General features: G+C 39.2%; 9 non-coding genes and 29 pseudogenes across 9 annotated transcripts; all 38 read left to right on the top strand.

Annotated features, from left to right (window-relative positions):
• The first annotated feature begins 83 nt into the window (after nt 1–83).
• Nucleotides 84–192, top strand: LOC143457316 (5S ribosomal RNA; annotated as a pseudogene).
• A 110-nt stretch (nt 193–302) lies between these two features.
• On the top strand, nt 303–421 carry LOC143456115 (5S ribosomal RNA; annotated as a pseudogene).
• A 110-nt stretch (nt 422–531) lies between these two features.
• LOC143455716 (5S ribosomal RNA) lies at nt 532–650 on the top strand (annotated as a pseudogene).
• A 328-nt stretch (nt 651–978) lies between these two features.
• On the top strand, nt 979–1097 carry LOC143456331 (5S ribosomal RNA; annotated as a pseudogene).
• A 110-nt stretch (nt 1098–1207) lies between these two features.
• On the top strand, nt 1208–1316 carry LOC143457264 (5S ribosomal RNA; annotated as a pseudogene).
• A 110-nt stretch (nt 1317–1426) lies between these two features.
• Nucleotides 1427–1545, top strand: LOC143457077 (5S ribosomal RNA; annotated as a pseudogene).
• A 107-nt stretch (nt 1546–1652) lies between these two features.
• LOC143455896 (5S ribosomal RNA) lies at nt 1653–1771 on the top strand (annotated as a pseudogene).
• A 110-nt stretch (nt 1772–1881) lies between these two features.
• LOC143457211 (5S ribosomal RNA) lies at nt 1882–1990 on the top strand (annotated as a pseudogene).
• Nucleotides 1991–2100: 110 nt separating this feature from the next.
• Nucleotides 2101–2219, top strand: LOC143456560 (5S ribosomal RNA; annotated as a pseudogene).
• A 109-nt stretch (nt 2220–2328) lies between these two features.
• Nucleotides 2329–2437, top strand: LOC143457188 (5S ribosomal RNA; annotated as a pseudogene).
• A 110-nt stretch (nt 2438–2547) lies between these two features.
• On the top strand, nt 2548–2666 carry LOC143454782 (5S ribosomal RNA). Its single transcript, XR_013116390.1, has one exon. It is a non-coding gene; the product is annotated as a 5S ribosomal RNA (ribosomal RNA).
• A 110-nt stretch (nt 2667–2776) lies between these two features.
• On the top strand, nt 2777–2895 carry LOC143454824 (5S ribosomal RNA). Its single transcript, XR_013116430.1, has one exon. It is a non-coding gene; the product is annotated as a 5S ribosomal RNA (ribosomal RNA).
• A 110-nt stretch (nt 2896–3005) lies between these two features.
• Nucleotides 3006–3124, top strand: LOC143456113 (5S ribosomal RNA; annotated as a pseudogene).
• Nucleotides 3125–3453: 329 nt separating this feature from the next.
• On the top strand, nt 3454–3572 carry LOC143456792 (5S ribosomal RNA; annotated as a pseudogene).
• Nucleotides 3573–3682: 110 nt separating this feature from the next.
• Nucleotides 3683–3801, top strand: LOC143455362 (5S ribosomal RNA). The gene has a single exon (XR_013116942.1). It is a non-coding gene; the product is annotated as a 5S ribosomal RNA (ribosomal RNA).
• Nucleotides 3802–3911: 110 nt separating this feature from the next.
• On the top strand, nt 3912–4030 carry LOC143454612 (5S ribosomal RNA). Its single transcript, XR_013116226.1, has one exon. It is a non-coding gene; the product is annotated as a 5S ribosomal RNA (ribosomal RNA).
• Nucleotides 4031–4139: 109 nt separating this feature from the next.
• Nucleotides 4140–4248, top strand: LOC143457187 (5S ribosomal RNA; annotated as a pseudogene).
• Nucleotides 4249–4358: 110 nt separating this feature from the next.
• LOC143454907 (5S ribosomal RNA) lies at nt 4359–4477 on the top strand. The gene has a single exon (XR_013116510.1). It is a non-coding gene; the product is annotated as a 5S ribosomal RNA (ribosomal RNA).
• Nucleotides 4478–4587: 110 nt separating this feature from the next.
• LOC143454309 (5S ribosomal RNA) lies at nt 4588–4706 on the top strand. The gene has a single exon (XR_013115939.1). It is a non-coding gene; the product is annotated as a 5S ribosomal RNA (ribosomal RNA).
• A 110-nt stretch (nt 4707–4816) lies between these two features.
• Nucleotides 4817–4935, top strand: LOC143455202 (5S ribosomal RNA). Its single transcript, XR_013116790.1, has one exon. It is a non-coding gene; the product is annotated as a 5S ribosomal RNA (ribosomal RNA).
• Nucleotides 4936–5265: 330 nt separating this feature from the next.
• LOC143455552 (5S ribosomal RNA) lies at nt 5266–5384 on the top strand (annotated as a pseudogene).
• A 109-nt stretch (nt 5385–5493) lies between these two features.
• LOC143456633 (5S ribosomal RNA) lies at nt 5494–5612 on the top strand (annotated as a pseudogene).
• A 109-nt stretch (nt 5613–5721) lies between these two features.
• On the top strand, nt 5722–5830 carry LOC143457442 (5S ribosomal RNA; annotated as a pseudogene).
• Nucleotides 5831–5940: 110 nt separating this feature from the next.
• Nucleotides 5941–6059, top strand: LOC143455073 (5S ribosomal RNA). The gene has a single exon (XR_013116669.1). It is a non-coding gene; the product is annotated as a 5S ribosomal RNA (ribosomal RNA).
• Nucleotides 6060–6169: 110 nt separating this feature from the next.
• Nucleotides 6170–6278, top strand: LOC143457378 (5S ribosomal RNA; annotated as a pseudogene).
• Nucleotides 6279–6388: 110 nt separating this feature from the next.
• On the top strand, nt 6389–6507 carry LOC143456540 (5S ribosomal RNA; annotated as a pseudogene).
• A 110-nt stretch (nt 6508–6617) lies between these two features.
• LOC143456283 (5S ribosomal RNA) lies at nt 6618–6736 on the top strand (annotated as a pseudogene).
• A 110-nt stretch (nt 6737–6846) lies between these two features.
• Nucleotides 6847–6955, top strand: LOC143457314 (5S ribosomal RNA; annotated as a pseudogene).
• Nucleotides 6956–7065: 110 nt separating this feature from the next.
• On the top strand, nt 7066–7184 carry LOC143456114 (5S ribosomal RNA; annotated as a pseudogene).
• Nucleotides 7185–7294: 110 nt separating this feature from the next.
• LOC143455715 (5S ribosomal RNA) lies at nt 7295–7413 on the top strand (annotated as a pseudogene).
• Nucleotides 7414–7741: 328 nt separating this feature from the next.
• Nucleotides 7742–7860, top strand: LOC143456330 (5S ribosomal RNA; annotated as a pseudogene).
• Nucleotides 7861–7970: 110 nt separating this feature from the next.
• On the top strand, nt 7971–8079 carry LOC143457263 (5S ribosomal RNA; annotated as a pseudogene).
• A 110-nt stretch (nt 8080–8189) lies between these two features.
• LOC143457028 (5S ribosomal RNA) lies at nt 8190–8308 on the top strand (annotated as a pseudogene).
• Nucleotides 8309–8415: 107 nt separating this feature from the next.
• Nucleotides 8416–8534, top strand: LOC143455894 (5S ribosomal RNA; annotated as a pseudogene).
• Nucleotides 8535–8644: 110 nt separating this feature from the next.
• On the top strand, nt 8645–8753 carry LOC143457234 (5S ribosomal RNA; annotated as a pseudogene).
• Nucleotides 8754–8863: 110 nt separating this feature from the next.
• Nucleotides 8864–8982, top strand: LOC143456428 (5S ribosomal RNA; annotated as a pseudogene).
• A 109-nt stretch (nt 8983–9091) lies between these two features.
• LOC143457186 (5S ribosomal RNA) lies at nt 9092–9200 on the top strand (annotated as a pseudogene).
• Nucleotides 9201–9310: 110 nt separating this feature from the next.
• On the top strand, nt 9311–9429 carry LOC143454781 (5S ribosomal RNA). Its single transcript, XR_013116389.1, has one exon. It is a non-coding gene; the product is annotated as a 5S ribosomal RNA (ribosomal RNA).
• Nucleotides 9430–9445: the final 16 nt, after the last annotated feature.

The following is a 9445-nucleotide window of genomic DNA, read 5'->3' as shown; positions in this document are numbered from 1 at the left end:
AATTTATAGCAACTGTTTGCGTTTTTTAATTTCCTATGCAATCGAATTATAATTAAAAAAGCCATTTTCTTTCATTTGAAAACGCCTACGACCATACCAGGTTGAGTAGACCCGATCTCGGAAGTTAAGCAACTTCGGGCCCGGTTAGTACTTGGATGGGTGATTGCCTGGTAATACCGGGTGTTGTAAGCATTTTAGTCCTGCTGTATCTTTAAATCAAATTTATAGCATCTATTTGCATTTTTGAATTTTCAATGCAATCTAATTAGAATTGAAAAGGCCATTTTCTTTCTTTTGAAATCGCCTACGACCATACCAAGTTGAGTAGACCCGATCTCGTTCGATCTCGGAAGTTAAGCAACCTCGGTCCCGGTTAGTACTTGGATGGGTGACCGCCTGGGACTACCGGGTGTTGTAAGCAATTTAGTCATGCTGTATATTTCTATTAAATATATAGCAACTGTTTGTGATTTTTAATTTCCTATGCAATCGAATTGTTTTTAAAAAAGCCATTTTCTTTCATTTGAAATCGCCTACGACCATACCAGGTTGAGTAGACCCGATCTCGTTCTATCTCGGAAGTTAAGCAACCTAGGGCCCTGTTAGTACTTGGATGGGTGACCGCCTGGGAATACCGGGTGTTGTAAGCATTTTAGTCATGCTGTATAATTCAATTAATTTTATAGCAACTGTTTGCGTTTTTGAATTTCCTATGCAATCGAATTAGAATTGAAAAAGCCATTTTCTTTCATTTGAAATCACCTACGACCACACCAGGTTGAGTAGATAAGATCTCGGAAGTTAAGCAACCTCGGGCCCTTTAGTACTTGGATGGTTGACTGCCTGGGAATACCGGGTGCTGTAAGCATTTTAATCATGCTGTATATTTCAATTAAATTTTTAGCAACTATTTGCTTTTTTGAATTTCCTATGCAATCCAATTAGAATTGAAATTGCCATTTTCTTTCTTTTGAAATTGCCTACGACCATACCAGGTTGAGCAGACCTGATCTCGTTCGATCTCGGAAGTTAAGCAACCTTGGGGCCTGTTAGTACTTGGATGGGTGACCGCCTGGGAATACCGGGTGTTATAAGCAATTTAGTCATGCTTTATATTTCAATTAAATTATTAGCAACTGTTTGTGGTTTTGAATTTCCTATGCAATCGAATTAGAATTAAAAAAGCCATTTTCTTTCATTTAAAAACGCCTACGACCATACCAGGTTGAGTAGACCCGATCTCGGAAGTTAAGCAACCTCGGGCCCGGTTAGTAGTTGGATGGGTGATTGCCTAGTAATACCGGGTGTTGTAAGCATTTTAGTCATGCTGTATCTTTCAATCAAATTTATAGCAACTATTTGCGTTTTTGAATTTTCTATGCAATCTAATTAGAATTGAAAAGGCCATTTTCTTTCATTTGAAATCACCTACGACCATACCAGGTTGAGTAAACCCGATCTCGTTCGATCTCAGAAGTTAAGCAACCTCGGACCCTGTTAGTACTTGGATTGGTGACCGCCTGGGAATACCGGGTGTTATAAGCATTTTAGTCATGCTGTATATTTCAATTATTTTTATCAACTATTTACGTTTTGAATTTCCTATACAATCGAATTAGAATTGAAAAAGCCAGTTTCTTTCTTTTGAAATCGCCTACGACCATACCAGGTTGAGCAGACCTGATCTCGTTCGATCTCGGAAGTCAAGCAACCTCGGGCCCGGTTAGTACTTGGATGGGTGACCGCCTGGGAAAACCGAGTGCTGTAAGCATTTTAGTCATGCTGTATATTTCAATTATTTTTATAGCAACTGTTTGCGTTTTTGAATTTCCTATGCAATCGAATTATAATTAAAAAAGCCATTTTCTTTCATTTGAAAACGCCTACGACCATACCAGGTTGAGTAGACCCGATCTCGGAAGTTAAGCAACCTCGGGCCCGGTTAGTACTTGGATGGGTGATTGCCTGGTAATACCGGGTGTTGTAAGCTTTTTAGTCATGCTGTTTTTTTCAATCAAAATTATAGCAACTATTTGCTTTTTTGAATGTCTTATGCAATCTAATTAGAATTGAAAAGGCCATTTTCTTTCATTTGAAATCGCCTACGACCATAACAAAATGAGTAGACCCGATCTCGTTCGATCTCGGAATTTAAGCAACCTCGGGCCCGGTTAGTACTTGGATGGGTGACCGCCAGGGAATACCGGGTGTTGTAAGCAATTTAGTCATGCTGTATATTTCAATTAAATATATAGCAACTTTTTGTGATTTTGAATTTCCTATGCAATCGAATTATAATTAAAAAAGCCATTTTTTTCATTTGAAATCGCCTACGACCATACCAGGTTGAGTAGACCCGATCTCAGAAATTAAGCAACCTCGGGCCCGGTTAGTACTTGGATGGGTGACCGCCTGGCAATACCGGGTGTTGTAAGCATTTTAGTCATGCTGTATATTTCTATAAAATTTATAACAATCATTTGCTTTTTTGAATTTCCTATGCAATCGAATCAGAATTGAAAAGGCCCTTTTCTTTCATTTGAAATCGCCTACGACCATACCAGGTTGAGTAGCCCCGATCTCGTTCGATCTCGCAAGTTAAGCAACCTTGGGCCCGGTTAGTACTTGGATGGGTGACCGCCTGGGAATACCGGGTGTTGTAAGCATTTTAGTCATGCTGTATACTTCAATTAAATTTATAGCAACTATTTGCGTTTTTGAATTTCCTATGCAATCGAATTAGAATTGAAATTGCCATTTTCTGTCATTTGAAATTGCCTACGACCATACCAGGTTGAGTAGACCCGATCTCGTTCGAATTCGGAAGTTAAGCAACCTCGGGCCCGGTTAGTACTTGGATGGGTGACCGCCTGTGAATACCGGGTATTGTAAGCATTTTAGTCATGCTGTATACTTCAATTAAATTTATAGCAACTATTTGCGTTTTTTAATTTCCTATGCAATCGAATTAGAATTGAAATTGCAATTTTCTGTCATTTGAAATTGCCTACGACCATACCAGGTTGAGTAGACCCCATCTCGTTCGATCTCGCAAATTAAGCAACCTTGGGCCCGGTTAGTACTTGGATGGGTGACCGCCTGGGAATACCGGTTGTTGTAAGCCTTTTAGTCATGCTGTATATTTCAATTAAATTTATAGCAACTGTTTGGGTTTTAGAATTTCTTCTGCAATCGAATTAGAATTGAAAAAGCCATTTTTTTTCATTTGAAATCACCTACGACCACACCAGGTTGAGTAGATACGATATCGGAAGTTAAGCAACCTCGGTACCGGTTAGTACTTGGATAGGTGACCGCCTGGGAATACCGAGTGCTGTAAGCATTTTAGTCATGCTGTATTTTTCAATTAAATTTTTAGCAACTATTTGCTTTTTTGAATTTCCTATGCAATCCAATTAGAATTGAAATTGCCATTTTCTTACTTTTGAAATTGCCCACGACCATAACAGGTTGAGCAGACCTGATCTCGTTCGATCTCGGAAGTTAAGCAACCTTGGGCCCGGTTAGTACTTGGATGGGTGACCGCCTGGGAATACCGTGTGTTATAAGCAATTTAGTCATGCTGTATATTTCAATTAAATTAATAGCAACTGTTTGTGGTTTTGAATTTCCTATGCAATCGAATTAGAATTAAAAAAGCCATTTTCTTTCATTTGAAAACGCCTACGACCATACCAGGTTGAGTAGACCCGATCTCGTTCGATCTCGGAAGTTAAGCAACCTCGGGCCCGGTTAGTAGTTGGATGGGTGATTGCCTGGTAATACCGGGTGTTGTAAGCATTTTAGTCATGCTGTTTTTTTCAATCAAAATTATAGCAACTATTTGCTTTTTTGAATGTCTTATGCAATCTAATTAGAATTGAAAAGGCCATTTTCTTTCATTTGAAATCGCCTACGACCATAACAGGTTGAGTAGACCCGATCTCGTTCGATCTCGGAATTTAAGCAACCTCGGGCCCGGTTAGTACTTGGATGGGTGACCGCCAGGGAATACCGGGTGTTGTAAGCAATTTAGTCATGCTGTATATTTTAATTAAATATATAGCAACTTTTTGTGATTTTGAATTTCCTATGCAAACGAATTATAATTAAAAAAGCCATTTTTTTGATTTGAAATCGCCTACGACCATACCAGGTTGAGTAGACCCGATCTCAGAAATTAAGCAACCTCGGGCCCGGTTAGTACTTGGATGGGTGACCGCCTGGCAATACCGGGTGTTGTAAGCATTTTAGTCATGCTGTATCTTTCAATAAAATTTATAACAATTATTTGCTTTTTTGAATTTCCTATGTAATCGAATCAGAATTGAAAAGGCCCTTTTCTTTCATTTGAAATCGCCTACGACCATACCAGGTTGAGTAGCCCCGATCTCGTTCGATCTCGCAAGTTAAGCAACCTTGGGCCCGGTTAGTACTTGGATGGGTGACCGCATGGGAATACCGGGTGTTGTAAGCATTTTAGTCATGCTGTATACTTCAATTAAATTTAAAGCAACTATTTGCTTTTTTGAATTTCCTATGCAATCGAATTAGAATTGAACTTGCCATTTTCTGTCATTTGAAATTGCCTACGACCATACCAGGTTGAGTAGACCCGATCTCGTTCGATCTCGGAAGTTAAGCAACCTCGGGCCCGGTTAGTACTTGGATGGGTGACCGCCTGTGAATACCGGGTATTGTAAGCATTTTAGTCATGCTGTATACTTCAATTAAATTTATAGCAACTATTTGCGTTTTTGAATTTCCTATGCAATCGAATTAGAATTGAAATTGCCATTTTCTGTCATTTGAAATTGCCTACGACCATACCAGGTTGAGTAGACCCCATCTCGTTCGATCTCGGAAATTAAGCAACCTTGGGCCCGGTTAGTACTTGGATGGGTGACCGCCTGGGAATACCGGTTGTTGTAAGCCTTTTAGTCATGCTGTATATTTCAATTAAATCTATAGCAACTGTTTGGGTTTTAGAATTTCCTATGCAATCGAATTAGAATTGAAAAAGCCATTTTTTTTTCATTTGAAATCACCTACGACCACACCAGGTTGAGTAGATACGATCTCGGAAGTTAAGCAACCTCGGTACCGGTTAGTACTTGGATGGGTGACCGCCTGGGAATACCGGGTGCTGTAAGCATTTTAGTCATGCTGTATTTTTCAATTAAATTTTTAGCAACTATTTGCTTTTTTGAATTTCCTATGCAATCCAATTAGAATTAAAAAAGCCATTTTCTTTCATTTGAAAACGCCTACGACCATAACAGGTTGAGCAGACCTGATCTCGTTCGATCTCGGAAGTTAAGCAACCTTGGGCCCGGTTAGTACTTGGATGGGTGACCGCCTGGGAATACCGGGTGTTATAAGCAATTTAGTCATGCTGTATATTTCAATTAATTAATAGCAACTGTTTGTGGTTTTGAATTTCCTATGCAATCGAATTAGAAGTAAAAAAGCCATTTTCTTTCATTTGAAAACGCCTACGACCATACCAGGTTGAGTAGACCCGATCTCGTTCAATCTCAAAAGTTAAGCAACCTCGGGCCCGGTTAGTACTTGGATGGGTGACCGCCAGGGAATACCAAGTGTTGTAAGCAATTTAGTCATGCTGTATATTTCAATTAAATTTATAGCAACTTTTTGTGATTTTGAATTTCCTATGCAAACGAATTATAATTAAAAAAGCCATTTTTTTCATTTGAAATCGCCTACGACCATACCAGAATGAGTAGACCCGATCTCAGAAATTAAGCAACCTCGGGCCCGGTTAGTACTTGGATGGGTGACCGCCTGGCAATACCGGGTGTTGTAAGCATTTTAGTCATGCTGTATATTTCTATCAAAATTATATCAACTATTTGCTTTTTTGAATTTCCTATGCAATCCAATTAGAATTGAAATTGCCATTTTCTTACTTTTGAAATTGCCTACGACCATACCAGGTTGAGCAGACCTGATCTCGTTCGATCTTGGAAGTTAAACAACCTCGGGCCCGGTTAGTACTTGGATGGGTGACCGCATGGGAATACCGGGTGTTGTAAGCATTTTAGTCATGCTGTATATTTCAATTAAATTTATAGCAACTCTTTGCTTTTTTGTATTTCTTATGCAATCGAATTATAATTAAAAAAGCCATTTTCTTTCTTTTGAAATTGCCTACGACCATACCAGGTTGAGTAGACCCGATCGCGGAAGTTAAGCAACCTCGGGCCCGGTTAGTAGCTGGATGGGTGATTGCCTGGTAATACCGGGTGTTGTAAGCATTTTAGTCATGCTGTATCTTTCAATCAAATTTATAGCAACTATTTGCGTTTTTGAATTTTCTATGCAATCTAATTAAAATTGAAAATGCCATTTTTTTTCATTTGAAATCACCTACGACCATACCAGGTTGAGTAGACCCGATCTCGTTCGATCTCGGAAGTTAAGCAACCTCGGGCCTTGTTAGTACTTGGATTGGTGACCGCCTGGGAATACCGGGTGTTATAAGCATTTTAGTCATGCTGTATATTTCAATTAAATTTTTATCAACAATTTGCGTTTTTGAATTTCCTATGCAATCGAATTAGAATTGAAATTGCCTTTTTCTTTCTTTTGAAATCGCCTACGACCATTCCAGGTTGAGCAGACCTGATCTCGTTCGATCTCGGAAGTCAAGCAACCTCGGGCCCGGTTAGTACTTGGATGGGTGACCGCCTGGGAAAACCGAGTGCTGTAAGCATTTTAGTCATGCTGTATATTTCAATTAAATTTATAGCAACTGTTTGCGTTTTTTAATTTCCTATGCAATCGAATTATAATTAAAAAAGCCATTTTCTTTCATTTGAAAACGCCTACGACCATACCAGGTTGAGTAGACCCGATCTCGGAAGTTAAGCAACTTCGGGCCCGGTTAGTACTTGGATGGGTGATTGCCTGGTAATACCGGGTGTTGTAAGCATTTTAGTCCTGCTGTATCTTTAAATCAAATTTATAGCATCTATTTGCATTTTTGAATTTTCAATGCAATCTAATTAGAATTGAAAAGGCCATTTTCTTTCATTTGAAATCGCCTACGACCATACCAAGTTGAGTAGACCCGATCTCGTTCGATCTCGGAAGTTAAGCAACCTCGGTCCCGGTTAGTACTTGGATGGGTGACCGCCTGGGACTACCGGGTGTTGTAAGCAATTTAGTCATGCTGTATATTTCTATTAAATATATAGCAACTGTTTGTGATTTTTAATTTCCTATGCAATCGAATTGTTTTTAAAAAAGCCATTTTCTTTCATTTGAAATCGCCTACGACCATACCAGGTTGAGTAGACCCGATCTCGTTCTATCTCGGAAGTTAAGCAACCTAGGGCCCTGTTAGTACTTGGATGGGTGACCGCCTGGGAATACCGGGTGTTGTAAGCATTTTAGTCATGCTGTATAATTCAATTAATTTTATAGCAACTGTTTGCGTTTTTGAATTTCCTATGCAATCGAATTAGAATTGAAAAAGCCATTTTCTTTCATTTGAAATCACCTACGACCACACCAGGTTGAGTAGATAAGATCTCGGAAGTTAAGCAACCTCGGGCCCTTTAGTACTTGGATGGTTGACTGCCTGGGAATACCGGGTGCTGTAAGCATTTTAATCATGCTGTATATTTCAATTAAATTTTTAGCAACTATTTGCTTTTTTGAATTTCCTATGCAATCCAATTAGAATTGAAATTGCCATTTTCTTTCTTTTGAAATTGCCTACGACCATACCAGGTTGAGCAGACCTGATCTCGTTCGATCTCGGAAGTTAAGCAACCTTGGGGCCTGTTAGTACTTGGATGGGTGACCGCCTGGGAATACCGGGTGTTATAAGCAATTTAGTCATGCTTTATATTTCAATTAAATTATTAGCAACTGTTTGTGGTTTTGAATTTCCTATGCAATCGAATTAGAATTAAAAAAGCCATTTTCTTTCATTTAAAAACGCCTACGACCATACCAGGTTGAGTAGACCCGATCTCGGAAGTTAAGCAACCTCGGGCCCGGTTAGTAGTTGGATGGGTGATTGCCTAGTAATACCGGGTGTTGTAAGCATTTTAGTCATGCTGTATCTTTCAATCAAATTTATAGCAACTATTTGCGTTTTTGAATTTTCTATGCAATCTAATTAGAATTGAAAAGGCCATTTTCTTTCATTTGAAATCACCTACGACCATACCAGGTTGAGTAAACCCGATCTCGTTCGATCTCAGAAGTTAAGCAACCTCGGACCCTGTTAGTACTTGGATTGGTGACCGCCTGGGAATACCGGGTGTTATAAGCTTTTTAGTCATGCTGTATATTTCAATTATTTTTATCAACTATTTACGTTTTGAATTTCCTATACAATCGAATTAGAATTGAAAAAGCCAGTTTCTTTCTTTTGAAATCGCCTACGACCATACCAGGTTGAGCAGACCTGATCTCGTTCGATCTCGGAAGTCAAGCAACCTCGGGCCCGGTTAGTACTTGGATGGGTGACCGCCTGGGAAAACCGAGTGCTGTAAGCATTTTAGTCATGCTGTATATTTCAATTATTTTTATAGCAACTGTTTGCGTTTTTGAATTTCCTATGCAATCGAATTATAATTAAAAAAGCCATTTTCTTTCATTTGAAAACGCCTACGACCATACCAGGTTGAGTAGACCCGATCTCGGAAGTTAAGCAACCTCGGGCCCGGTTAGTACTTGGATGGGTGATTGCCTGGTAATACCGGGTGTTGTAAGCATTTTAGTCATGCTGTTTTTTTCAATCAAAATTATAGCAACTATTTGCTTTTTTGAATGTCTTATGCAATCTAATTAGAATTGAAAAGGCCATTTTCTTTCATTTGAAATCGCCTACGACCATAACAAGTTGAGTAGACCCGATCTCGTTCGATCACGGAATTTAAGCAACCTCGGGCCCGGTTAGTACTTGGATGGGTGACCGCCAGGGAATACCGGGTGTTGTAAGCAATTTAGTCATGCTGTATATTTTAATTAAATATATAGCAACTTTTTGTGATTTTGAATTTCCTATGCAATCGAATTATAATTAAAAAAGCCATTTTTTTCATTTGAAATCGCCTACGACCATACCAGGTTGAGTAGACCCGATCTCAGAAATTAAGCAACCTCGGGCCCGGTTAGTACTTGGATGGGTGACCGCCTGGCAATACCGGGTGTTGTAAGCATTTTAGTCATGCTGTATATTTCTATAAAATTTATAACAATTATTTGCTTTTTTGAATTTCCTATGCAATCGAATCAGAATTGAAAAGGCCCTTTTCTTTCATTTGAAATCGCCTACGACCATACCAGGTTGAGTAGCCCCGATCTCGTTCGATCTCGCAAGTTAAGCAACCTTGGGCCCGGTTAGTACTTGGATGGGTGACCGCCTGGGAATACCGGGTGTTGTAAGCATTTTAGTCATGCTGTA

This window comes from Clavelina lepadiformis, chromosome 4 (assembly GCF_947623445.1).
Source record: "Clavelina lepadiformis chromosome 4, kaClaLepa1.1, whole genome shotgun sequence".
Taxonomy (NCBI): domain Eukaryota; kingdom Metazoa; phylum Chordata; class Ascidiacea; order Aplousobranchia; family Clavelinidae; genus Clavelina; species Clavelina lepadiformis.
The sequence above is the reverse complement of the archived record's forward strand: the minus strand, read 5'-3'. Positions and strand labels throughout refer to the sequence as shown.